Source organism: Hetaerina americana, unplaced genomic scaffold, assembly GCF_022747635.1.
Source record: "Hetaerina americana unplaced genomic scaffold, ioHetAmer1.1.p SCAF_3, whole genome shotgun sequence".
Taxonomy (NCBI): Eukaryota; Metazoa; Arthropoda; class Insecta; order Odonata; family Calopterygidae; genus Hetaerina; species Hetaerina americana.
In genome coordinates, this window is record NW_027286874.1 from 54,829,450 (window position 1) to 54,856,680 (window position 27,231).

The following is a 27,231-nucleotide window of genomic DNA, read 5'->3' on the forward strand; positions in this document are numbered from 1 at the left end:
GTGGTGGAATAGGAGAGAGGAGGAAGGGAGAGAAGTGGGGATGGAGTCGGAGTTGGCGGGATGGGAAGGAGCATTGGAGGAGTAGGGGTTTGGCCAAGGGTACGAGGGTTGGGAGGGGCGGGGAAAAGGGTATTTTATCGAGCAACGGAAGCGAATGGAAGAAACGCTCATGAATTCGATCTCTCTCTCTCTCCCTCAAACCCCCTTCCATGACTCTCCCCTCCCCTCCACCGTCCTCCCCTCTGTCTCTCTCCTCTCCCCAACCTCTCCTTCCTACGGAACCCTGAAAAGAGGGAATGTGGAGGGAAAATGGATGTGAGGAGGGGGACGGAGGACGGGCGGAGGGACGGAGGGGAGCGGTAGGGTAGGGGAGGAAGCGGGGAGGGAGTCGGTAGGGTGAGGGACCGGGAGGGAGGGGGTTCTTGCATATGGAAGGGGAGAGGGAAGCGGTTCAGGGGAGGGGCGAGAAGGGATGAGGGGGAGGGAGAAAGAGGTTTCGGCCTCCCCTTCCTCCCCTGCCTTCCCCTCCCACAGGTTCTCTCTCTCCCTCTCGATCCCGTGTCCCTCTCCATCTCTCTCCCCGTTCAGTCGAGACCGCCGTAAGCAGCCGAGCAGTCGCAGGCGGTAGTCTGCCGTAGAAAGGTGCACTACGGGTGGTGGCAGCGGTGCACGCATCATCATTTACCGGGGGGGGGAGGGTTACTCATCGCAGCCTCCCTCGCTCTGCCTCTGGCCGGACCCACGTTTCTCCCCCGGAGATCCAACCATTCCTCATCCGCTGCATAGCCCCTCTCCGAGCGGCGGCGTTGTCCCCCTTCAGTCATCGCTCTCCTTCCCAATTATCATCGCCCCTGAAGAGAAGAGAGGGAGAGAACGGATACGGTGGGGGGGGTCGTGTCCACTCGCCCCCCCTGTCATTCTCCTCCTACTCACCCCAACCACCGCCCATAGTTCACCCTTAACGAGCGAAGAGAGATCCCCGATTATTTCTTCTCCGGAGAGAGGGCGCGTGGCCGCCGTTACCAGCGGGGCGCCGTGGGCAGTCCCCTCACTCCCTTTGACATCCCTCCCCTTGGTCTAACTTCTCTCCCAGTCGACGAAAAACCTCGCGGGCGGAACCCCCATTTTTTTCCTTCCCTCCGTTTCTTCAGATGGGGGGCCGAGTGGTCGGCCACCACCGCCACCTCCTCCTCCTCACGCCCCCAAATGGTGCGGTATTCCGTCGGTGGTGGCGTCTCCGACGGCGGGTGAGGACTGCGGTGCCGTGTGTCGTCGTTTCTGTCTGTGGTGGTACAAGGGATTCCGGCGAGGCCTGAATGAAACGACAAACTCACCCCCGCACGCACACAAACACGCACACACACCTCCCCACCGGAGGAAGGTAGGGCGCGCGAACGAGGGAAGAAGAGGAAGCCAAACGGAGAGGATGTGGAGTGAAAGGGATAATCTGAAAACGAAATAGCAATAACGGTGACGAGACGAATAAATAATAACAGGATCCAAACGTCTGACCGTTCCGTTCCTATCTCTCCGGAACGAAAACACGTTTTGGCGGACGTCGTCGTCGTTGTTTCCGCTGTCCTTTCCTCCGGCTCGGTTGTCGAGACGTTCTTGACGCCCCCTTCCGAAAGTTTTATTTTTCTTCCCGCCGGTCTATTTGGTTCTGTTCGTCGACGAACTCCCCCACCCGCCCCCCTCCTATCTTTCCCTCAGATCAGCCTGTTTCCTGTGCTCCGGGAGTTCCTTCAATTCCTTTTTGGTGTCGCGGGAGTGGTGCGTGTTTATCTCCTCCCCGTCCTCTCCCCCCTCCCCGCATTCCCTCGTCCTCCCGTTCCTCCTCACGCAGCCTTTTTTGTCTTTTCTTCCCCTCCCCCGTGTTCCACTGGCCGTGGTCATTCCGGCCCGTTATCCTCCGCGGAGACGGCGGCGGCCAGAAGGGAAGGGAAACTAAAAAGTGGGAGGAGCAGTCTCCCTTTGTTGTGGCCGTCGAGACCTTGGTAGGATCCGCTCTCTGGACCATCCGGAACGGAACCCTTTCCCGCGCCCCACGACGGCCCTCTTCCGCCTGATCAACATCGTGTATACGCCCACGATTCCTCTCTGGGCCCTCCCCCCTCGTGTCCTTAGAGCAACGCCGACGCGCGTTAACTAATAGAGATACCGAGTGTGAGAACGGAGGGAGGAAGGACAACAACTACCGAGACCAACAGCCCCAGCGACGAAAAAAAGTGAGTGAAGTCGGGACTTCCACCCCGCCCCCTTAAACAAGAGATAAGAGGGAGAGAAATAAAACAACAGAACATCATCATCGTCCTCTCCAATCGTTTGTTGTCGTGCTCGTCGCCTGCAGGACTTGATCTCTCCTCTCCCAGCCTTCATCTTCCCGCATCGGAGCGGCAGTCAGCAGCACGCTGGGCTTTCGGCTGAGGACACTTGCAAGGGAGGAGGAAGCTACTCCACCTGTCGGCCGAGGTAAGGGAACTGCTTGAGGGCGGCAGGATGCGGGGAGGGATATGGGTGCGATGGAGGGGTGGGATTGTGCATGTATGTATGTATGTACGTGTCGGAGAGGTGGGGAAGAAGGGGGGGAGGGGGAGCGCCAGGGTAGGGTGGGGGCGAGGGAGGGAGTGAGGAGGGGGTTAAGGGAGGAGGCGCGTATCCCACGGGTCAATACATGGGGCGGGAGGCTCCTTTTCCGAGAGCAAGTCCAAAGCGAGTGCCTTGCGACCGCTCTGGAAAAGGGGGCAGCCGACTATCCTCTCTCCCTCACCTCCCCCTCCCTCTCTCTATTTCCTCCTCCACCCAACCACCCACCCTCGCAAAATCCCTCCCGAGCCCCTTCTCATCCTTCACCACCAATCCTCCCATCCAACCAACCACCCATCACCCCTACCTCCCTTCATCTCTCTCTCTTCATCCACCCTCCTCTCCTCTTCCACGGAGAGTCCCTCTTCGTGTCGATATGCCTGAGCCGAATGGGACACCGTCGTCGTCCTTGGGGAGTGCTCTGGGGCGAATTCGATTGATTCCCGCTGGACGACGAGGAGTAAAACGAGGGAGGAGATATTGGCGGGAGGGTGGATTGGTTCGGTTTCGGGGGAGTCGGGGGAGAGAGAGAGGGAGGAATGGGAGCGTAGAGGAGATAAAGAGGAGGACAGAAAAGGGGGTGGAATACTGATGTGGGAAGCGGGGGAGTGGGGGTCGTCCGCGGATGACTCCCTGTGGTCCATACACGCGCACCCCTGAACCACTCCAAGCTCTTTGCGTCCCTTTCCTTCCTGCCTCCCTGCCCCATCCCCCCGTACTCTATTCAAACCTCTCCCCCACCCCAAAGCCATCGCCGCACTTCACCCACACCACTTCCCCACCATTCAACCCTTCTCGTATGGGGCCGGTGTGTATCGGTCGTCCGTCTCTCTCTCTCTCCCTCCCTCTCAATGTGTATCTCTCTCGCCGCATATAAGCCTTCATCCTCCTCCCCCCCTCCTATGGATGCCATTCCACAAACGTTGTGCCCACTCGCTCCTAAACCCCTTGACCCCCACTCCCCTGCAAACACGCACACGACTCACACTCCACGACCCTTCCTCCACCCTCCCCCCCCCACTTGCGATAACCTCTTCAACCCCCTCGATCCCACCGGCAGGGAACTCGCCAGCGACTGTAAAACCCATTCCGCGACAGAGATTGCGCTTCCCTGCGTCACGTTTTCCCGTGTGCAGCGGCCGTCCGTCCGGTACCGCCACTGGGGCAGGGTTTTGTGTCGATGGTGTTTTAAAGTTGTTTCTCGCATGTTTGTCGCTATTATTGGAAGGGTGACCTCTTGGCGAGATATGCGTGTGGGCCTGCACGTGTGTGTGTGTGTGTATTATGAGAGGGCTGTGTACAATGGGAAGCCCCACGGGGTGAGTATTCTGAGTGTGTGTATGTGTGTGGCTCTCTCTCCTGGTCTCCACCCCTTGCCACCCACCGCTCTCGGGGAAACTTTACCCTCCCCCCCCCAACTCCACCGACGTTCCCGAACTCCGCGCCCCTCTCCAAATCCTGTAAACAATACGGACATGTGTGCTTGACTTTGTTTGCGCGGACGATTTTGGGGCGAGTTTACGGCCCATACTTTGGACTTGTTTGAAGCTCGAAAAACATCAAAATGAGCTTCGGTTGTAGCGCCGGCGGCCACGGGGATGGAGTAAAGGGCAAGGGAAGAGGAGGGGAGGTCTTTAGAGCGTATCGTTCCGGGTGTTTTCGGTCCTCCTTTTTATTTGGTGTTCAAATGTGTCATGTTGGTCGTCATTGTCGATTCTGACATTCATCCGAGAGCATCCCAATCCCGGCGCTTTGGAGCTCCTCCGGTTATTCCTGTCGGGTTTCACACTTTCACCTACCACTTTGCTGGGGGAAATTTTGTATTCAGAGTGCATTCCTGAGGTGCCTACGTTGCCTTGTTTGTCACTCACGAAATACAGTCGCAAGCCCAACAATGAAGAGCAGAATCACAAAATACGGTGGCAATAAAAACCCTTTGATGCACGTAACATCTACTGCTTTATTTCTCTGCATTCTCTTACCAAATTGCCGATTATCTACCTTTGCTGTTTAATTATATAGTCTGGACATGAAGAACGTGACAGTAGGTCTTGCTAATACTTTCGTATGAGACTCTTTAAAGGGTGCATCTGGCATAAAGGATAGGTTCCAACGTATTGGTTCAGTCATTGGCTGTTTCCCATTCATTTTTAGTGTCACGGAATCCTCTCTTCGTGCTTCTACTCCCATTTTCTCTGCTCAAAGCAAGGCAGTGTCCCTTCCAACAGATCTGTGTTATCTCGGCGAATGTAGTCGACGATAATGGTATTGTTCGCTCGTCTGTGAACCGAAATGCATTAAAATTGAATCTCGAGCTCTTGCATCTTTAAGATATTACTCGAAAACTTTGAAGGGGAGGATTGGAGGAAACCTGCGCCGACGTCAATTTTCGAATGAGATTACGGAGCCTGGAGAAAAGCGCATTTTCATCTTTTTTTAATGTCCACGGACGATTAAGAGGGAACAGAGGTTTCGGAATTGATCCGGAGAGAAGATATGCGGCATGGTGTTGCAGTTTTGTTCCTCAGCCCTCTCCACTCTCCCTCCTCCTATCCCTATTCTTCTTTCCTCAGAGTCTGTCTCTCCATCAGACACAACCTGACACCACTCTTCGACGTTTATGTATTCAACGATGAATCGGTATATATCAGCAGGCGACGAGTGATGTACAGCCATTAAGTAATCTAATAGTAATTTGTAAACAGGTCAGAATATGGAGAGCAGGGAGTGTAAAGGTGCCGAATATTGCACTTCAAGCGAACTGCTCACGAAGCGGCTTACTGAAAAGGAAAAGGCAGCTGCTACCAGCATGCAGATGAAATAACGCGGTGGTCATTGTGAGAGACGACCAGCCAGCCGAAGTAATTTTATCCCCTATTGGGAGAAGTGGGTGGGTAATTTGGCTGAGCTAGTATTTTTACGAGACGTGGTAAGGGTAACAGGAAGCCAACCAACAACCGGCTACGCATGAGGATGACTCCTAAAGGGTTAAGAATTAGTTATAACCAATGGGAGGATCATGTACCTTATTGACATTCATTTCCCTATAGCCTCCTAGGAGTCTTCTTCGTATAAAATTCTTCTTCATCTACGTATACACGATATTCCGCAAGCCACCGCAAGGGAGAGTGCCGGAGGGCCTCAAGACACTGCCAATCATGCATGAATATGGACTTGTACTCGTATAATAAACATTAAAATATATTTTCGCATACATATACACAAATACAGGTACAGTCGCTCGCCTCTTGCCTATTTATGTCATGTAATGATTGGTGTACGAGATTTTGAAAGCTGGAGGCACCCAGAGCTGGTCGCTTATTATGAAGGTAAATATACGAGTCGTTGAGTGCACTACACAAAGGTGCTCGAGTGGGAATCGGAACAGCTCCGAAAAATCCGCCCACCGCAGAAGTAGGAACCCGTGCTCTAGGCTCTGCAAGCCAAGACACAGTACGCCGCACCAATCCGATCCCCGAATTCAATGGAGGGGAAAAAAATGAGCATTTTTCCCCCGTCCTCATCCCTCGCGCCTCTTCCTTCCCCTTCTTCATCGCCCCCACCCGCCTTACTTGCCCAGACTTTTCCATTCCATCCCATCGCGGAGAGTCCTCTCTCTCACTTCCTCTCTCTCTCGCTCCCTTTGTTGGGGCTTTTCGTGTACCGGCTTTCGGGGAGAGAGAGGGAACTCGTGGGCGTCTCCCGCCGTCGCTATTCGCAAATTGCGCCTGAATGCCTTCTCCGCCCGGCGGGCCGAGAGGGCCCTTCATTCTTTAATGGGCGCGACTCATTTCGGGGACCTCTCCGTAAATCACTTCATCACTTTAGGAGATTGGTTATTGACACACGCACGCAAGAAAGCCAGAGCGGGGATGTGAGGTGGTGTTGGTGGTGCGGGGGGGTGGCGGGGGGGGGTTACTACGTCATTTGGAGTGAGAGGGGGTTGAAGCAATTTGAGTGTTTAACCAACTGCTCTATTCTCCCTTGTCCCTTGCTTCCCCTCCCACCTCCTGTCTCAGACAACTGGATATTTTAAAGGCTTTTTTGTTCGGTTTCGGAGTGCGCAAGCGGCGCCCAAGTTTTTCTAAGGAGTAAACCCTCCACTGTCCTTTTTGCATCCGCCTATTTATCATGGCGTTTGATTTTCTGTGGGCGATGGCCTGAGGCGGTGATTCGCTGGCTAGGCCAAAGGTCGCTGCGAGTACAAACGTCGCTGTGAGTAATAACTTCCAGCTGAGATGACGTGTCTGATAGTAAATGTGACTTAAAATGGCCTCCTGCGCTCATCATGTTGTAAATAGTGCGTGTAAATATATAAATATTATTTATGTAATAATTATCTATTAAATAATATAATACATTGTTTGTATAAAAATTGTCGGCAATTTGTTGGGAAAAATAAGTTTATTTCAGATATTGCTACAATGCCTTAAAATCCTTCAAACTACATCCATTGAGCGTCGACACACTTTTGACAGCGGTTTTTCCAAGACTCGGAAGGTTCCCTGGCAGGCGGTTTTGGGAAGGGTACGCGCACAAGCTCCTGTGCCGCCACTTAGGGTCCCATGGAGGTATCCTTTGAGGGAGGATTTCACTTTTGGCAATATAAAATAGTCCGCTGGTGTCGATTCGGGACTGTAAGGGGGTTGGGTAATCGTCGCGTCGCGTTGCAGAAGGTTTTCGCAAGCAGACACTGGCATCTGCTTTTGGTCGTCCGTCAAGAACTTCGGGACGAGTTTATCGCTGATCTTTAAATATTGTCAAATTTTCAGTGAAAATGCAGCGGGCACTGTCATCTTATCAATGCCAATATGATCTGCGATCATGGGCACACTTAGCCGACGGTCTGAGTTCAGTAATTCACGCACGCATCAGGGAAAAATTGTTACCGATACTTTTTATACAACCTTGTATACACAACCACACGTACATATCTGTGACCCAAAACTTCATACACCCATGCTGTGTGATTTTTTGGGGACCAGATCTTCCTGGGAAACGTCAGTCGGAACAGGGAGAGGAATTGCCCCACCTACCTTGATTTGTGAACATCACACGCCGTCAGGCTCAGTACTGGGTTCACTCTACCATCACCTACCAAACCGATCTTCGGGATGCTTATCGTTTATGGTTTATAAAGATTATATGGATATTACAAATATGGTTCGTATTTAGTATACAAAATGAATAATGAAAACTTCGTTGCAATTTTCCACAGTTAAAACTTTATTGCCGACCATGGTTTCGATACACTGTATCATCATCAGGTGATGATGATACAGTGTATCGAAACCATGGTCGGCAATAAAGTTTTAACTGTGGAAAATTGCAACGAAGTTTTCATTATGTCTCGATTCCACAACATCACGCCTGACTCTTCACTTTTCGTTTAGTATACAAAATAAATAAAAATATTATATATTATTAGCACAGTTTTTTTTCACTTCTATAGCCTCCTTTATATAATCCGGTGAGCATACTCAGTAAACCGCATTAATGTTTCATGTAACGTCGTCACCTATTTTCATGGAAATCAATTTTAATAATTTCACGACATGCTATATTTGCGTAGTAACCTGCAAGGGCTTGTGTCGCCGCGTAGGCTTGTGTCGGTGAGTGTGTGGGCTTCAGCCTTTTGTAAAATTATGCATTAATATTATTGAACATTGCCATTAAGTGTGTTTTTCCACATCAGTGTACAGTAATCCAGGAGGTATAGCTGTTGCGGTGTGCTGTAATAGAGCGTAGAGTGAAAAAAATACGGTTACACTTTTCGAGTAAGATCTCCCAGTTTTTCGGTGTGTACAATATCATGTTTTTAATTGTTGTTCTTAAAATTCATATTCTCCTCGTGGCCGAGTGTATATCATTGGGGAATGAGTTAATAATTAATTAGCGCAATCAATGAAATGATTCCAACTATGAACCTTTGCCCGTTCGACGACTCGCACTCGAATGTGAAGATATTGAAACTTACTAATTCATCACATGAAAACGTTCGAGAGCTTCAAGGGGGTGACCTGAAAAGAGGTCATGTCTGACGCAATGATATTATCTGTTTTCTCCTTCGGTTTTTATGTCCACATTTAAAGAGAAACCGCAACATATGGCGCCATATGAAAGGCATTCCATCGAGGGTTTTCTTTTATAATTTCTGCATTCCTTCTGCAACCCTTGGTCTTTAAGAGTTACTAAAAATTAATTATGCACCTGGTGCCGGAAATCAATTGATTGGAAGGGACCCTGACTATTGAGCCGCATAGGGTTCGTTCGTTACGGTTTCCTCGAAAACTTTCCAGGATTGCCCTTCATAAATATGCGTCGTTATCGGAAGCAAGGGAGGGGGAGTTGTACACTGTTGGGGTTTGGGAGAGAGAGAGAGAGGGAGGGAGTAAGTCGACAGGAGGGGATTATGTAGCATTTGGTGTGCCACTCAGTGCCATTCGCCCCCACCGGTTTTTTTCCAAGGGAGATAGCGTTGAAGCGCCCGGCTGCTGGAGAGATAACCTTAAGATTTCCCGACACCTCCCATTTCGAGACGTCGAAATGGGCGGTCGCTCCGCGTTGCTTGTGGTAGAATCAATATCCAAGGCTTTTCGAAGGACTACAACCGCCTCTACCCACCTCCATATTTTTTTAGCACCACATTCGATCACTAATGGGTTTATAGTGCGCCCTAATAATTGATTTCTTTTCCCCAACCCCGCGCGCCCTCCGCCACCGGCCGAAAAGTGATGGGGGGGCCACTTGCTTGCAAGAATGTGCGTAAGATCAATTGATGAGATACAGGTGATGAGAATTTAAATGGAGCGAAGGAGGAGGAGGTTGTGGTGGAGGCTTGTGTTTGTCATTTAGTTCGATCATTAATTTGCGCAGCACGCAGATGGCAAGCAGCTGCCACTTGCTCTTTTCGCCGTTGCCGCTCCGGGAAAAAGTGCGAAATAAATGATTGTAACCCCTCCTCGGTGGGGAATCCAAGATGTAGGTTGTTTTAATTAACGCTGTCGTTGGATGTCATCTCAAAATCCACGTCGGGCGTCATAAACTCCTCCTTATGCCTCCGTAATAACGGCCGCGGATGTCAAGATTATTAATAAATTTTGTGCGTTTTTTGCGTGCAACGGAATCCATCGCGCCCCCTCATTTTAATATCCCATCAACGTCAGCTTACGTGCTAGATGAAATTACGTTAAAATTTAGATGAGGCACTAATAACGTCGTAACCATTAACATTAATTTTGTGTTGTCTAATCACATTATTAATAATTAAAATTTTACAGTCGAATATTGTGCATAGATTAAAAAAAAAATAATTTTCAATTGTGCTGACTGTTTTCTAGGGTAACTGTTTGCCCCATATAGTTTGTGCCATCATGTAACATATTTGAATTTAAATAAAAACCGTGGCACAGCGGTACTGATCCAATTAGCAATTTGGGTCATATTTTTTTTAAAGAAAGGTTGGACTTATTCGGAAATATTAATTGGAATATTACGTAATAATTACTATGGGCTGATCGATGGATTAATTACTCATTCGCTTAATGGAATTAACGTTAACTGTTGATATTGTGACCCTGAAATAATAATTGATGACGAGTTTCCGCTGTGCAGCAATCAAATTAGTAGCCTTCTCCCTCCATACGTAGTAGCCTTTGAAGCCTACTTACATATTCACATATTATTGAATCCATTTGCCTCACAAAGAAATTATTGTGCTAAAATTAACCTTTATCTCCTTATCTGGTGGTCCAATCAAGTTTTATTCTCCCATTGACGTCGTATTCCTGTGACGCCGTATTGTATAATTTTCAACATACCATAACTTTTCATTTTAGGAGAACCTTTTAGGTGAGCGAATCAGCAACTTCACTCAAAACAAGCCGGACTGAAGAGTAGTCAAGTGGATTGCAATTTGCTTAATGCCATTGGTTGCTAAACCTCGAGCAAGACAGCCCCACCTCATAATTTTTAGCATGTCTGTAACAGCCAGACGTACGAGGGTCATCCGGAAAGTAGTACCCGTTCGTGAAATAAAGACACAAAAGTAAATATTAACAAACATAAAAAATTTTATTTGAAAGAGGATACTTTAAACTACTTCTCAACATAATCTCCAAGCAAATTAAGGCATTTGTCATAACGTGTGACAAGTTTCTGTATTCCTGCTGCATAGTCCTTCGCCGCCAGCTCATTGAGATACGCGAGGGACCCATCTTGCACAAATTTTTGCATAATGCAGATGGTGTTTAACAATTTCATGAACAATTGTTCGAGAAACATTGGGAAAATGCTCACAGATGTCATCAATTGTGACGCGCCGATCGTTCCTCACGAATTCGTCAACTGAGCTCACCAGTTGGTCTGTAATGACAGACGGTCTCCCCGAACGCTCATCGTCGTGTGTGTTCCCCCTCCCCATGTTGAAGTTGCGACACCACCGCCGAACAGACGACTCGTCCATTACATTGTCTCCATACACCTCCTTTAATTGGCGATGAATATCACATGGGCGAACGTTTCTTGCATTGAGGAATTTAATCACTGCCCTCACTTCACAACTGGCGGCGTTCTCAATTTTTTTAAACATTGTAAACAATCACAGAAACAACACAGGCAATGCTAGCGTCACGCAACTTGGCTCAGAGAAGGCAGACAAGCCACTGAAGCTATCTGACCTCGTCCAGCGGCTACTCGCGTCGTCAGCACTTCATGCGGCACGAACGGGTACTACTTTCCGGATGACCCTCGTACTTTGACGGTTCACACCTTATAATGTGGGTAGAGTATGAGGGGACTACACAAGATATGAGCGTCTCTAATGATATTTAAACACCCGTCCTAGAAAAGTTGTGATAATAAGTTATCTAATTTATATCACAACTACTTCATAATATTTATTATTACTTGTGTAATTGATATGCACCTTTTTAAGAAAAAACGATGAAATTCTGAATAAGTAGAAAGGCTAAAATGAAAATTAAAAATGGGGACATATATGCACTAGAGCAGGTAGAAAAGTTCATATATGTAGGAAGAGTTTTGTAGGAGGGGGGCTGAGTAGTAGGGACTTAAAAGAAGAACTGCGTTATGCAAAGAAGCGTTTACCAAGCGACGAGAATTAATGACAGGAATCTTAAGTAAAGTTGTGAAGAAAAGAGAAGTGAAAACTTTAATTTGGAACGTAGTTTTATACGGATCGGAAACTTGGTCGTTAAGGAAAGAGGATGAGCGTAGATTACAGGCTTTCACGACGTGTGAGTGGAGAAAATTAAAGGGAAAAATGGAAAACCTACGTTAAAGTTCTGAGATGGTAGAGGGAGAGAGAGGAAGTTGTGGGGAAAAATTCGAAGATGGTGGGACAAGAGGATGCAAGAGATACTAAGAAGCAACGGGATGCTGAGGGCGTCAATAGAAGGGAGAACTCCGGAAAAGTGAGGTAGAGGGCGGAAAGGAATAGGCATTTTGATTGGAATCAACTGAGTTTATTTTTCAGTTAATTATCTGAATAAAAAATACATATCTAAAGAATGAGTTTTTTAAATATGGAGATTGGGGTGTAAGGATAATTTAAAGATATTAGTTAGGGTTTACGAGTACAGTGTAGGGTCAGATCCAATAAAACATTTACCCAAAGTTAGCCGACTACTACCAATAATAATTCATATGCCCACTGCTAACTGCTACGACCATAGATATGCACGCTCGCATTTTGTAGATTTTTCCCGCTATTTCTCGCGTCGGTCATCCAGTGTCGACTGTTTCGGTACCACTTCAGTTAATATCTGGTTTACATTTATGGCTATATGTACATATACTGAAGCGGGAGATTCTCGAAAAAAATCTATCAATCTCATCATGAAGTACTTTTCAAGGTTTTGAGGGCACTTTACTAGCACATTTTTAACACGTAAATGCACAGTTTACATCTAAATGATGTAAATTGTGCATTAATGATAGTGACTCTGGTGTAAAATTACATTCTGCCACGCCGCTAGGGTGTATGGTAGAAGGTCATTTCACACCAGGGTCAATATCTGACTTGAGGACTACATAACTGATTCGCATAAGTGATGGTGCGCGATCGGAAGGCCAAGAGAGCTGCACCTCATGGTGAAACGGGTTAAATGAGAATTTCATGAGCCGGAAAATCATCCTGAGGGCGGGTCAGGGTAAGGCAGGCGGTGGGGCGTATGTTCCCTTCAGGGAACCTTTTTTTTAGGGTCCCTAGGCTACGTAGCGCAGCCCATCATCCGTCGTCCCCCGGTTGAGGGCCCCGTTGAAGAAGACTTCATCGTTTCTGCCGGTTTGAAGGCCGTGCGAGCGTGAGTGGAAATAGTCGAGAACTCCGTCGCGTCAGCGTTGGATTTCCCGCTCGGTACCTACCCACGGCCCGGTCAAATCGTTAGTGGCTGGATCGATTTTTCGGAGTGTGTAGATTTCGACAAAATTTGGCAAAGACGGTCCTAAATACGTTGAATGTCTTGAGGCAACCGAAAAATATCGTAGGCATTCTGCCACGTCAGTTGCATAAGTAGTTTCAGCTTTTTGTGAAACGTTTCCAAAATACTTTATGGTAGCTGTGATTTCTGGATTTAATTCCACTATCCGTGTCTATGTTTTCGCTGAACCTTGATGCAAGATTTTCATAAGAAGCAAGCTTTTTTGCCCGTTCTTGACTGTATTTTTCATATGAATTCGCTTCGAACAAATTTATTTCGTATTTTTAAAGTCGCGCGGAATCAATAGACTCAACAGAAAACAATTTTTGACAAACCAATCAGCAGTTGGTCAAATGGCCAATGACCTAACACCCCTGGTACATGTCATGCTCTATTGGCGACTTACTATGTAAGATATGGATGACGGTCAGTGCTGTAATCAGTGCCCCTGCCGTGCTCTGGCTACCGTCTTAACTAAGGGTCTTCCAGAATGGGCATCTCTTCTCATCCCATGGTAACCCTGCCACATAGCCGGGCCCTTGGGATGATAGGGGAGGGAGGGCACGAGATTGAAAACGCGGCGACCCGACCCGCGTTGTGGCCTCCGGAATCCTGTTGGCGGTCCCGGGTGAGGCATGCCACCTGTCCGGAATGAACGTCTTTGTTCCTCCTCCCCCCCCTTCCCCCTTCATCCGCCTTCATATAAAGATTCGGAACCGGTTTCATTCTTCTCTCGCTCGTCTCCAACACTCGACGGGACTTGGAGAAGTCCATACTAGACCACCACGCTTCGGTTAACCACCGCACTTCATATAACCTTCATGAACCGGAGGGTTCATGAAGGTTATATGAACCCTCATGAACCTTCATGAACCCTCCGGTTCATGAAGGTTATACGTTCACGAGTTGACTCGTTTACGCTTGCGTGAGCCTGAGTAAATATTTTTGAAAGCTTTACGCGCCCTAAGTATTTCACGGTGGCCCGCGCTTTTACAGCTGTCTCAAGACAATGATGCTGTAGAAGTGTGCTCATCTCATGTGCTTCCATAGGCTTCCTGAAATGCTTTCAGAGGTTATATAAGAGTTATTCGTTATTTATTTTGTTAATCTCCAGCGAGGCCGATGAACAAAATCATAATTAAGTGTGGCTGGTGACCTTTTTACCGTTGTATCACAGGGTTACTTCATTACTCTTTGTTGCTGGTTATTTAAACTGATTTAGGAGGAGGACTTATGTTGATAAAGTGCACCAATTACTAATTAAATTACAAGCAGAATAATATGAAATTTTCCTAAGGTTCTTTTCCTAACTTTTAGTTAACGACGACTTATTAGACAATGGTTAATTCATTCGATTGAAATTATAAAACAACGGCTTCGGAAGTTCACTGGTCACACAGTTACAACGCTTTTATATTGCCGAGCATTAATTTAAACTTTAAAATATACACGTTTCCAGCAAGTCATTTTCCATTGGGTTGGCAATAAAAAGTCAAACTTAAATGTTCATTCGGTGTGGTTCAAGAGCTATTTTAAGTAATAGTTTTCATCCAGGATTTATTAAATGTGTTTTATTTTATTCCGCCGTCGGTAAAGATTTTTCCCTATCTTTGAAATAATAAACCTTGTATTATAAAACCACTACAACCGTTAGGAAGAATAAAATAATTTAAGCATGCTACTTGGAGATATGTGCTGTGTATAAAATAGAATGCCCTACCATTTCCAACCCAAACATTTTACATAATCATTAACATTTATTATCACGAATTTTGACATGTTTTGGTTTCAGAAAGCCTGTTGGTTTTATTTTTTCAGTATACCTCTCTCTACCAAATCAGTCGTTGAATTTTCTTGAATAGGTGTGTATGACCTCAGGTCTGTTCGCTATACTTCAATACTTATGGCTTTTGAATCTCCAATGGATGAAGACATCTTAAAAATCTCGATATTTTGCTGACGTTAAGGCCTAAACAAAAAATTAATGGTCTCTGACTCGAATTCGTGACAAATTCAATTGAATTCAAAGTATTAGTTAAATGACGAGTTTAAAAAAAATTCTATTCCGAATAAATTATTAATTTAATATTCAAGTAGCATATTAAAAAGCCAAAATGATTTTGTGTAAAAACGAGCATCCTGATTAGCGTTATTTTTAACGTTTCTAGCTATGAGTACCTATATTAATGAGCCTCATCGAGAAAATAAAATGTACCCGGTTCCACTAAGTGGAATCATTCATAATTTAAAGGAAAAAAAATATAAAACGCTCCGTGCACTTACTTTTACGACCGTGGTTTCAACATCTAAGCGTCATTTCCCAAGGACGGATGAATCATTGAAGCGAAGAAAGGTAGATTTCATTCGTTTAAAGCCCCATGAGATGTTAATTGGTTTTCCTTTTCATCTCCTTGAACATCAATTAGTGTTGTACTTAACTGAATCCAGGTGCAAAGTGCTTTCCACGCTGAGATACCTATTAATTAATTTCTCCTCGCTTTGAATTTCAATCGTACGAACACGAAAATTCCCGTCATTGAAGTGTCCCTTCCTTCCCTTTCATACCCTTCTTACTGCCATTCGCATATCAATTAATAAGAATTTTTCACGTGCGATTTAATTTTGGGCAGGTCGATATGACTGAGAATAATGGATGCCTACGCGGTACAGTGAGGGATGCACACATTCCCAGTGGGCCTTGGTAACGTCGTCGCTGAGGACGCCATCTCCGTCGACTCCCACACTTCGCACGGCGTCACTCGAGATTCCCTGCGGCCTTAATCCCTTTGGTGGCCTCCCGAATCCCGTTCCCCCCAGACCATCCAGATCACATTTTTCCCATCCCCTTCCATTTCTCCCTCCCTCCCTCCCTCCGGCAGCACCCCAGCCACGCAAAGGTTTTGAAAGACCCCGGGATGGACGGCAGGGCCATTTCTCAAGACGAGACAGGCACCGTCCACTCACAAACGATGGGAACGGCCACTCGCCGTCGTCAAGCCGCCGAAAAACAAAGAGAAATGTTTACATTTGGGGCGAGTGGAGCTGGGCGTTCGGGATTGCCAGCCCAGGGAGGAAAATCCGAATCGGCACAATGAAGCACCCCCGGGCGAAACTCCCCCCTCTGGCCTCCCACCCCAAGAGCGACTTTACTCTCCCTCTCCATCATCCCTCTTCCCCACCTCCTCCATCCTCTCTCACTCCCTTTCGACCCTCGAATTTTTAACGCTCGCTTTGGCCGCTACAGAAAACGTCATCGCGCCGCGTTCAAGTGCCTTAATAGCGTGGCCGTCGGACCGTGAAAACGTTGCCTTCGGGCACGGAGTGTGTGGGTGGGAGCTGGCGAAAGGAGGGTGGAGGACAGAGTGAAGAAGTGAAGGAAGAAAGGGAGAAGAGAAGAGAGGACGGACGGGTGGGTGGAAAGTGAGGGAGGAGGGTGTGGGATGCATGCGTGTGTGAGCCTCCACCACCCAATCCCCGAACTCCGGACCCCTCCTCCCCTCTTCCTCCGTCCACCTCTCTCCTCCTCTTCCCCACAACGCAAATCCCCATCCTTTTCAACCCCCTTCTTCCCCCCCCCACATACACGCACTCCCTCTCCCATCTCCCCCCCGACTACGACTGTTCATGTTCCCCGTGATCTTTTGTGAAGCGTGCATGCGTGTGCTCGCCTTTAATGGAGGTCACGTGCCCGCATCCTTCCACCCCCTCTTAACCCACCCCCTTCAATCCAACGCCGGTGCTCATTCCCCCTCCGCCCCCCGCTGGGTAAGGAAAAAAAACACCAACTCAACCCCGCTGCCAGTACCACCACGCCAACCGATGCCCCGAAGCCCCGCGTCCTATTCCTTTTATTTTACCCTTTCCGGGATAATGCTTCCTCAAGGGCGCGATTGTTCGCGTGGCTCACGGGTGCTATTTTGCTCCGCATGCATGGGGTCACCCATTGGGGTGAGGTCAAAAATGCGAACTAAATCGGTCACCAATAACGTTTCTATGCGGGTAGGCGCTCCGTTTGTAGGCGAAAGGCCACGGGCGAATCAAAAGTTTTCATCGTTAGCGTCACGCGTAGTACTAATCAGCGACGGCTTCATTAGTTGGTTCATGACAGTCGGGCGAATTAACATTCATGCGGAGGGCGATTATAAATTCACCACCTATGGAGAAACAACACGAAAGTCTGTTTGATGTATGAGGGTAGAGCTCGTGTGGAAGTAAGAGAAGCGGTGTGCGGCCCCATTTCCCGTGTGGTGCCAAGAAAACACCAAGGCAAGCCAAGTTTGGGATTCTGGGAGTATCCAGAGGCATCCCCCTGTTTTGAACCTGGAACCAGCCGATCCACAGGAGAACGCTCAGGCCACTGGGCTACCGCATCGGCTAAATTTACGTTCATATCGTTATCATATGAACGGTATCTCGTCCGGCAACGGGTCATTGGCATTACTGGCCATTATTTTCTATTTTGATTATGTCCCTCTGCCATTTCCCTTCCCTGGACATGTTTACGAACACCTTCACCGTGGGTGTTCATGGGTCTTGTTATTTTTATTCTCCGGAGGAAGCCACTGATTTTTAGCAACCGACCTTTCTTCGTTCATTTATTTCACGTCACCATAGCGCGGCACAATTTGTCATATTTGAATATCCTCCATCATCATTCCTCGTACCTTCAGCATTCCCTCAATGGTCTCATTTTATAACGGCTTGCGTTTCCATGTGACCTTCCTGTGGCATTAATTAATATTCACGGTCGAAATTCATTTCATATCTATTTATGTGATGCCTTATGATCCTGCTCTGTGTGGGATTACTTCCTTCCTAATTGTTTGCAATAACAAGTTCATATCAATAAAAATTACAATTTCAGCATTGTCGAAGTGGTCGTTCACCCACCTCTCGCGCGATCCAACTCTCATTCTGATATTCACACACGCATGCTTCGCGCGGTGGTCTGAGGTTTCAGGTGACGCGTCACGACCCGGGGGTAAATACGTCGGAACGAGCGGGAAGGGAGGAGGAAGACCTCCGTCCGGAGGGAATCGGTCCACGAAGGAGGAAAGGTGAAGGGCGGGGGCTCGAGGAGAGGGAGGCAGGGAAATATGAGGGAAATGGGGGAGGGGAATGGCGGCGGAGAGAGAGAGAGAGAGAATGGGAGCGCGGGGAGGTGTGTGGGGGAGGAGGAGGCGCTGCCGGCGGAGGTGCGAGGAAGGGGACGGAGGTGCAAGGAAGGGGGCGAAGGGAGTGAGTGGTGGGGGGAGAGAGGCGGTCCAGCAGCTCCCGGGAATGCGTCTCCGGGGTGGCTGGCAGTCGAGGAGTGGAGAGAGGGAGCGGAGGCGAGGGAGGAATTGGCTGACGTCTACGAAGGGGAGGAGTCGGTAAGGGGGCGGTAGGAGGTGGGGAGGAAAAGGGTTAGGAGAAAAAAGCGGAGGACCTGGGTGGAATCGTGCTCGAGGAGGAGATGGAGGATTGGCGCGGGGGGAGGAGGTGTGAAAGGGGAAGGGGTGCGGGACGAGAGGGGTAGGCTTTCCGTGCCCCAGGGGGACGGAGAGGAGAGGTGGTTTCTCTTGATATGTATTAGGCGCACAATGTTATGCGTGCACGTGCAACTTCATGCCTCGTCTCCCGAACGAGGTCCGTCGGTGTGATCGCGACCCTCCCCCGTCTTTGTCTATCGAATAACACGAGGTTTCCGAATTTCTGAGAAAATAATTCACCTACTTCGATTATTTCTGAGGTGTCTGTTTGCGGTCTAAAGAATATGTGGCGTAAATTCATGCACCTCTATGTCGTTAGGTTTCCTTCAATGCTCGAGTGAAATTATGAGAAGCGTCTTCATGAATTCCAGTGCTCATTTCTTCTTCCTGACATCGTCATCCTCTATCTTTACACTGTACTGTGGTCATTTCATTAGTGTTTAACTGGCGGCATCATCTGTGCGATGCGTTATTTTGAACTCCCCAGTTATTTTCAAATCTATAAATCTAGATCAATCAATCACGAAGTAAGGATTAAGATGGTTTATAATTAATGGATTCAAGAGCAAAATCTGCATTTCTTGTATCTATTCCGGGCAAACAAACCCCACGGAAATTAGCCCTCTCTGAGGATATTCATTGCTCCAATTTTCCGGTGTACAGTCATTTTCATGTCGTGTTCTTGCGCATCGGCATTCATCTACATAATACCCCGCAAGCCGCCGCAAGGGCGTGTGGCGGGGGGGGGCATTCGGACTCGTCCCTTGATATATCTGCTAACCGGCACGGTAGATAGTTTCCATCCACCACAATAGGAGGAAGCTGTGCTATCTCTCGTAAAACCTAACCTCATGCCCTACAAACCCTTTATTGAATGACGTACCATCATTATAATAGGCATATATCTGTATTTAAGTTTGTTAATGTGCAGGCGTAAATATATACTTATATTTATGAATAAGTGGATATTTATACTTAAAAGGCTGCCGTCCTAAAATCCCACGCCACTCACCCTTGCGGCGTATTGCGTAGGTGTAGATCCATCCTTTTAACAACACTAAATGACCACTCCCAGTCACAGAATAGATAAACACAAGCTATTAGGGAATTAGGAGCGTGCTTCCTCTATTCACCGCGCCACGCCAGTACAATTTAAGTGGTGGCTCTTGCGGGGACTTATGAGCGCAGGCAGCAGACCCACATTCCCCACTCGCAGCCGCCATCATTGGGCCGTCGCTCGCTCCGTACACACAAGACTAGTTTGAAGCACCCCATTTGGGCATTACTTTTCCGAATGTTTTCCCTCATCATCGAATCCAATCCCTTGGCCTGAGTGGAAGCATTCTTCAGGCCCACCTGGGAGTGGTTCCTAAACTCACCTTTAAGTATTCTCACATGCACATAAATCAACCCCCCCGACCGTAGCGTCTACGTGTGTGAGAGTATAATAGAAGTCGCGCATGGGTGGATGGTTTTGGGAATAGAAGGGTTGAGGAAAGAGATAATACGAGGTGGGGCGAGGGGCGGAGAGTGGATGGTTTTTGAGTTTTCGTGAGGGAGACGCGGTCGGTGGGTGGCTGTAGGGATGGGGGGGTGGATGACGAGGAAGGGGGTTGGGCGGGTGGGAGGGGAGAGGGCGGGGCGGAGGACTTGGCGTTAGAAGCGCTCTTTCCCCCTCCTCCCAGTCGTCGTCCACCCCTCGGGGAGGTTGGAGGAGGAGGATTCTTGGTGGACAAAGAGAGGGAAAGGGGGCTGAGGCTGAGAGGTCGCAGTGTGATGTGAGGGAGGTGGTGAGGAGAGGGGCTTTTAAAGGGGCGGAGGTTGGTCTGAGGCGGTGGGGAGGAAGAGTGAGGGAGAGATTAGGGTTTACCGTGAGGGCAGGGAGAATGAGTGGGGGGGTGTGATTCGTGTGATGTCGGTACGGGGCTGAGTAACGGGAGGGGGAGGGGTTGCGGATGGAAGGGTCGGGTGAAATTCGTGCGGTGGAGGCGAGACTGCTCTAACGCCTCCCTCTTTATCCTTAGCCTAAGCTTTTGTCCTTCTCCCACACGCCCTCTTATTCCTCCTCACAACCCCTCCACCCAAAAACCTTCAACATCGTCCGCCACTAGCCCTATTTTACCCTCCACCCATTCCTCCCCCCCGCCCACGTCAAATGACGCCCCTTGAACAACCCGCAGGTGTTTTTGTGTCCGTCGAGCTCCGTATGTCTGACTGCCCTATGCTACCCACCCTCCTTCCGTGCCACCCCATCCCACCCACTCCCCCATCCTAGCTCTCTTATCTATCCTTCTATCTGTCTTCTCTCGCTCTCTCACTCTAGCTGGTCTCTTTTTACCCTAATGCCGCGGGTCCTTGGACGCTACTTTGGTGTTCGTAGTGAAGTCATCCGGTTTCCCTCGAGGAAAAAAAAATTGGAATAGATTCGGTGGAAAAAAAAGAGTCGGCCGTGGAGTAAAACCCTCTGCTAACTAACGACCCTTGACTCCGTCGGAATGTTACGCTTTGTTAGGGTGCACACACAAATGCGTGCAGGAATTGTTAAAAAGGTTGGAAGTTAAGGGGGTCGAAGGCGGGTTGGAGAGAGGTTTCAAAGGTAAAAGAGTTTCAAGGAGTGGCAGACCCGTGAGGCTTCCCCCCCCCACCCCAACTTCCCCTATCCAGCCCCTTCTTCGCCGATGCTCTCTTTCTTTCCTTAAACTTCTTCTTCTTTCTTTCGATCGGGATTAATAAAAACCCGGTTCTTTTCTTTCGGCGGTGGAGTTGAAGGGGGGCGGTGGAGTTTCTGTCGACAGGGTTGGAAGGCAGAGAGAGCCGAGGAAAGGAGAGGAGAAAAGATGCGAGGGTTGATGTAGGAGGGGGTGAGAGAAGGGAGCCCAGCTAAGCAGTACGCCCTTCGTTGTGACCGCTGGAAGGAGGATTGGTTAGGGTATTGGGAGACGGGGTGCGGGGGCGAAAGGGCCAAGAGGGCAAGGTTTGATCCCCATTGCAGACGCAAGAGGGCGGCAGGTGTTCCCTTCAATAGCGCCACCTTCGCCCTTGTTCTTTTTTTCCTCCTCAATAAAAAGGGCAAAGATTGGACGGGGACGTGTTTCTTTGGTTTTTACCTGCGGCCTCTCTACCTCGTTTCATCCTTTTTCTTCTTCTTTTTTGTCTTTCCCTTATGTATTTATTTTTTTCCCTGGGGACGCTCGTTATGTGCCTGGGTGGAGAGAGAGGGAGAGAGAGAGAGAGAGCTGGAGAGAGGAGTGAAGGAGACATTGGTTCATACGAGGGAAACATTTGGACGTATCCAGGGTGGGGATGAAGAGGGGGAGGGGGTAAGAAACTACAAGGAAATGGACTTGACATGTGAGGGAGAAGGGGGTGGAAAGAGCTGTAAGAATAATCCGTAAGAGTCCTTTTTTTTCTTTTCACTTTCTCGTAACGTCTTTGAAAGTGTCACTGCTACAGACATATTTCTGTACGATACGGCCTTTTCTTTATAGTAGGTCACGGTGGTCGTAACCCGTTTTCTGTTCTTTTCCAAAAGGGGAATATGGCGTCTTAATGATAAAATTTCTTTTATGAAGCCAATCCGTAAGTTTGGAGTATAAATGTATCATTTTTCTTTTCTTTAGTGCCAGGAATCGTTTTCCAAGAGTTGGCAAATTGTAATTTTGATAACATGCTTGTAATAGTTTTTCGTGGGAATATTAGACGCGAAATTTTAATTATTTTAATCTCCTAATTGCAGCGTTGTTGCTGTCATATTTCTCCCCCCCCCCCATCTCTTCATTCCAAGTTCCTTTTGCTGATGTCTTGTAATACTTGTTAATTCACCCTTGGCTCTCCTTTGTAATTATTCATATCATTGCCATTTCCATAATGTATTTCACTAAATTTGTTTGCTTCAAATTATAGTTAGTTATTCCTGCTTATCATTTTTCCAAAGCCTTTCATAGGCTTCTAACTTCAGACACTCTGCGAACTCCATCATTAGCAGGTGTGTGAATTATATTTTCATATCCAGGTCTTGGTGTATTCATTTTTTTTATTTAGGGCTCTACATGAAATAACTCAGAGAAATATATTTACAACTATGAATTGGTTACAATTTTCATTTAAAAAGTCAAATACCTTGTAGAGTATATTCTTCTTTACGAATAAATGTGAAAACTACTACCCTAAGATTCATATCACTACGGAATAACATTTTTACCGCGTATATTCCTTACGTTCTCTTTTCTCTGATTCTACTACCTTATATAGTTCGCAGCCATAGATTAAACTTCAGATCTTCTCAAATAGGAGGTATGGAGTTTCAGATTAGTTTAAAATGGTAACACAACTTAAAGAATCACAACATGATGATTACTAATAACGTTTCATTAATAGTTTATAATTCGACAAGTTAATCTTAAACTGGTTGCATGAATGTTAGGAATGTTAACGCTTGAAATGTTTGTAATAGAAAGTGTACGAGTTGCTCATGAGTACCCATATCTTAGAGGACGTAATTGGACATTCTTGTTTCAGTAGGTTGAGGTTGGACTTGAGATAGCGAGTGAGCGGCGCTGTGCGTCACGAGACAGTAATCTTTCTCAGTTCGACCCCGCGAAAGAGGGTACGCTGCTGAGGCAATCTTCAATTTATTATGCGTGAAGATATCGACTATCCTACACACTGCAACGTCTACTATATCTCGTGAGAGTGTAATTTTCGAAAACGTAATCGGTCTCGCTCGTTTCACGACCGTTGTTGTTTCTTTTCTTTTGTATCAAGAAAGACTGCTAGTAGTAGCACACACCCTGTTTGGGCACCTCTATGATTACGCACCTTGGGATCAATTTACACGTAATTTCAACTTAATATCAGCATCCTGGTCACGCTCCTGAGTACATTAGAATGCACTCGTTACGGAAAATGAGTCAATCATTGCCGCATCCTGTATCGGCGGAGATCAAGGAGATAAGCGACAAGGGGGAGGGGGGGAAGAAGGCAAGAGTAGAGGGCTTAGACGCTCGTCGGATTAATGACGACTGGAGGGTTTCCTCTGTTTTTTTCCGAAACCGGCGGTAAAATGTGCGGCCGGAGAGCGTAATTTACGCCGTTGCATATGGCGCACCTGCTCTAATGCTGTTAAGAGCGAGGGGGCATTCATCATATTTCGGGAAATTTCTCCCACCCATCCCGGCCGTCCGTTCTCTGGTTGTTAACCGGTTTTTTTTTTTTGTCAGGTCGGCGGTTTAAACGCCCTTTCCAACTCCCCAGCAGTCGTCCGCTTAAGAAAAGCCCAGGCAACAACACAATCGTCTCGTCTCGGAGGCCTGGGTAGCACCCCACTTTCCTTATCCCCCCTCGACTGGTTTTTCCAGTCGCTCGGTCCTTTTCGGAATGGACGTCATCGTTGCTATATTTTACGCCACTGTCTTTTGTTATTCCCTTTCCGGGATGGAACTCGATCCGGACACCGGGGAGTTATGTCGAGATTAATTGCACTATTGTTAAGTTAGTGCTCTAGATTCGTATTACATATTCCGTCATTTATATTCAACCCCTCCCCCCAAAGCTTCCCTCCCATAACGCGTGCGAGACCCCTTTTTGCCGGCGTAATCTCTTTCATAACTCATCTCGTTAGTTTTACCGCATAACGGACTGTCCGGTGGCTTCTTCGGCCCGCACACCTTTCGCCCCAGATGGACGGAGAGAGGGAGTGCCGGTTTGCGTGGTTTCATAGCCAATCGTAGGAAATTCAACTCGTACGTTCGCCGATGGGGAATAGGTAGAGAAATTTAAAGTAGTAGTTGTTGTAGTCATTTAATTTTTAGATGTCTCGACGATTGCGGCCATTTCCACCTTTGAAAGCGTTGCAGACTCCTAGGCGTGTTACATAGATCATACTGATGGATTCAATGACATAATAGTAGTGACTGGAATCTCCAAAGAGTCGCAGGTGCGCATTGTCGGGGAGTTGAGTTCACGGCTATCTAGATGGTCGGGGAAGGAGGAAAAGAAATTTTTTCTCGTTTAAAAATAAAAATGCATTCGAGAACCTGGCAAAATGTTTGACCGTGGCAGTAGATAGGCGAAGGGTGTCTTCACCAAATTATCGGGCCTTACGATGTGTAAGAGAGGGTGGCGTTATGAGGGTGGAGGTCCCTCGTGGCTTCCCTATTGCCTTCCTTGTAACACATATCGCTTCGCTGATATTTCTCTCTCGTGGCAATGAAAAGAAAGAGTTTAGCAAGTGTTTTCAGAGGCATACCGTCCGGATTTGAACTTAGAACTCATCCGGTCTTTAGCTATTAGCTGAACATTACCCACTGGACTACCTCGCTGCCCATGTCACCCTCTGCAAAAAAAAAACAAATTAATGGGATGTTGCTTCAAATGTCAAAGTGTCATTCACTAATTCAATTATCTCTCGGTCAGCGACATCACACCATTAAATTGTTTCCACTGCACGCGCGTGTCTAGCTCGGTCCCCTAACGCAATACCAGCAGCATTTGCAGCGGACATATGCACACCTCCTACCCATCCGCATCTCCGCGTCTCCCTCGTATCTGTACAACCTGCATACGTACGACTCCCTTATGGGATGTTGGCCGTCCGGCGTCCCGCTGGAAGCCACGAGGAGTGTGTGTATGTGCGTGCGGGACATGCAGGCCGCCGTTTCAACTCCGAACGCGATAATTGTGCGCGGCTAAAAGCGTTTACGGCCGCTCGAATATTGGCTTTTCCACGCTCCGTTCCCCCGACGAGGTGGCAAATTCTCAGCCTTGGCCCGCCGACGTCCTTGCCTGCGGTGTGGGAAAACACGCTAATGGCAGGGGCTCCGGAGGCTCTTAGGAGTTAACCTTGAACTGCACGACCCGCAAGCGAATTTCCAAGAGACGCTCCACCGGAGTCGCCGCATTCCTCTCCCTAATGCGCATTCAAGTTATCCGTGCGCGGTGAAAGGGAGGAGTCGTGCAATTGCTTGGGTATGTATTGATGTGATATCATGTCGAATGGAAGGGGGGTTCACGGATCTCGCCCCCCACGGGAGGTGCGATGGAGGGGAATCCGAGGGAAAGAAATATCACTACGTAACCGCCCGAAATAAATTGTTTTTCCTCCACGCTGCCTAGAAATGCTAAGAGGCGGGCCTAGTTAACTCTAGATGTCCCACCGATTGGGTCGGATATTTAATTCTTTGCCGGATGTTATGGAAACACCACATTTACATACTTCAGCGAATAAAATTCTACTAGACGCTCGCATTTCCTATCTCTCGCATAAATTTTATATCTCATGCATAGTGCAGGGGGCCGTAAGTATGTATGTCTATGCCAAAGAATTTAATCTAGGAAAAAAATGGAGCTGCTATATTTCCCTGAACCTTAAAGAGAGTTGCTTACTAAAGAGAATGTTTGTGGCTTCGGCTCAGATTAATGAATGGACTTCCTTGACATGCAAAAAACCATTGGTAATTACTTGGACTTGGTAGAACGTATTATCCGAGTTTTACGTACACTCATGATTAATTACCACCGCATTAATTAAAACTGACAATTCCTACGCATGTTGGAAGTCATTTCACTGTCAGACTCTGGAGTTACATTCTGTCCTTTTTCATCTCTTCCTCCCAACATTTCATGTAACATTTCTGCGCGAAACGACACCCAATCCTGCTCTCCTGTCCTCTCTACATTCTCTTTGCAATCCTCTTCTATCCTACCTCCCCCATCACATTGCGTTCTACAATACCTCCCAACCGCGTTCCCCTTCTCTATCCTTTCCCTCTTTCAACTTTTTGTATTTTTCATTCCTCACTTTCCTCCCAACGGTCGCCTTCCATTCTCACCCCTCTTCTGAGCGTCTACCAGGGCTATACTACCTCCCGTGTATTTGCGCTTCTTTTGCGCCCGCCGCCCTCTCAAGGCATATTCTTGTTATCCTCGTCGAAATTTCTCTCCCTTGATCGCGATCCGAGCTCTGGCTCTGGAAATAATATCGGGCCCGAAGTGAAAACTAAGCCTATCTAAACGAGCCTTACGTCCTTATTCCCGTCCTTCCTAAGGCCCTCACATTCTCATGTATTCTAGGCTCGAAATAACATCGCAATTGGGTGTAACTGCACGGTCACGTAGACAGTGTAACGTGAGCACGCACTGAATTGTGGGTCGAACTCAGTACATGGCGGCGCAGTACACTGTCTAAATTAATTGCGCGTGAAACATTTTTCTTCAGTCAGACCTTAACTTTAAATATGGAATAGTGGATTGAGTCAAGCTTACTTGAAGTGTGCAATTTTGAGGTTTCGCGTAGACGCCCATTATTTTATGGGTTTAACCCCTCCCTCTGACAGCATGTTCTATTTGCAGCGAACAGTGTGCAGCCCAGTTTCATTTTCTGCTATTTTCTTTTCCATAGGCTATTTTCCGTCTTTAAACTCTTCGCCTTGCTTTTTTGTCCTACCATAAAATGCTCTACACATTGTTAACTTAGCCACAAACATCGCTTAGTAGCTTCCGAGAAAACCCATTGCTTCTTATTCTCCTTAATTTCCACCGTTCCGCGAACTTATATTCACTCTTCAAACTTTCCTCATCTCAGGATATTTAATAATTCTTTTTAATTGGATTAGAGACTTCTTGTCAAACCGCAAACAAATAGTAGTCATAGATGGGTTGTGCTCAACGGAGAGAGATGTTACTTCGGGCGTCCCCCAGGGAAGTGTAATAGGGCCTCTTCTGTTCTTAATATA

At 47.6% G+C, this 27,231-nt stretch overlaps 1 protein-coding gene across 1 annotated transcript in view; it reads left to right on the forward strand.

Moving 5' to 3' along the window:
* The first annotated feature begins 593 nt into the window (after nt 1-593).
* LOC139690131 (uncharacterized) overlaps nt 594-27,231 on the forward strand; it is a 188,677-nt gene continuing 162,039 nt past the window's right edge. The window contains exon 1 of the mRNA XM_071587377.1: nt 594-2,472. The gene's annotated coding sequence lies outside the window, so the exon portion shown is untranslated. The remainder of the gene's footprint in view (nt 2,473-27,231) is intronic.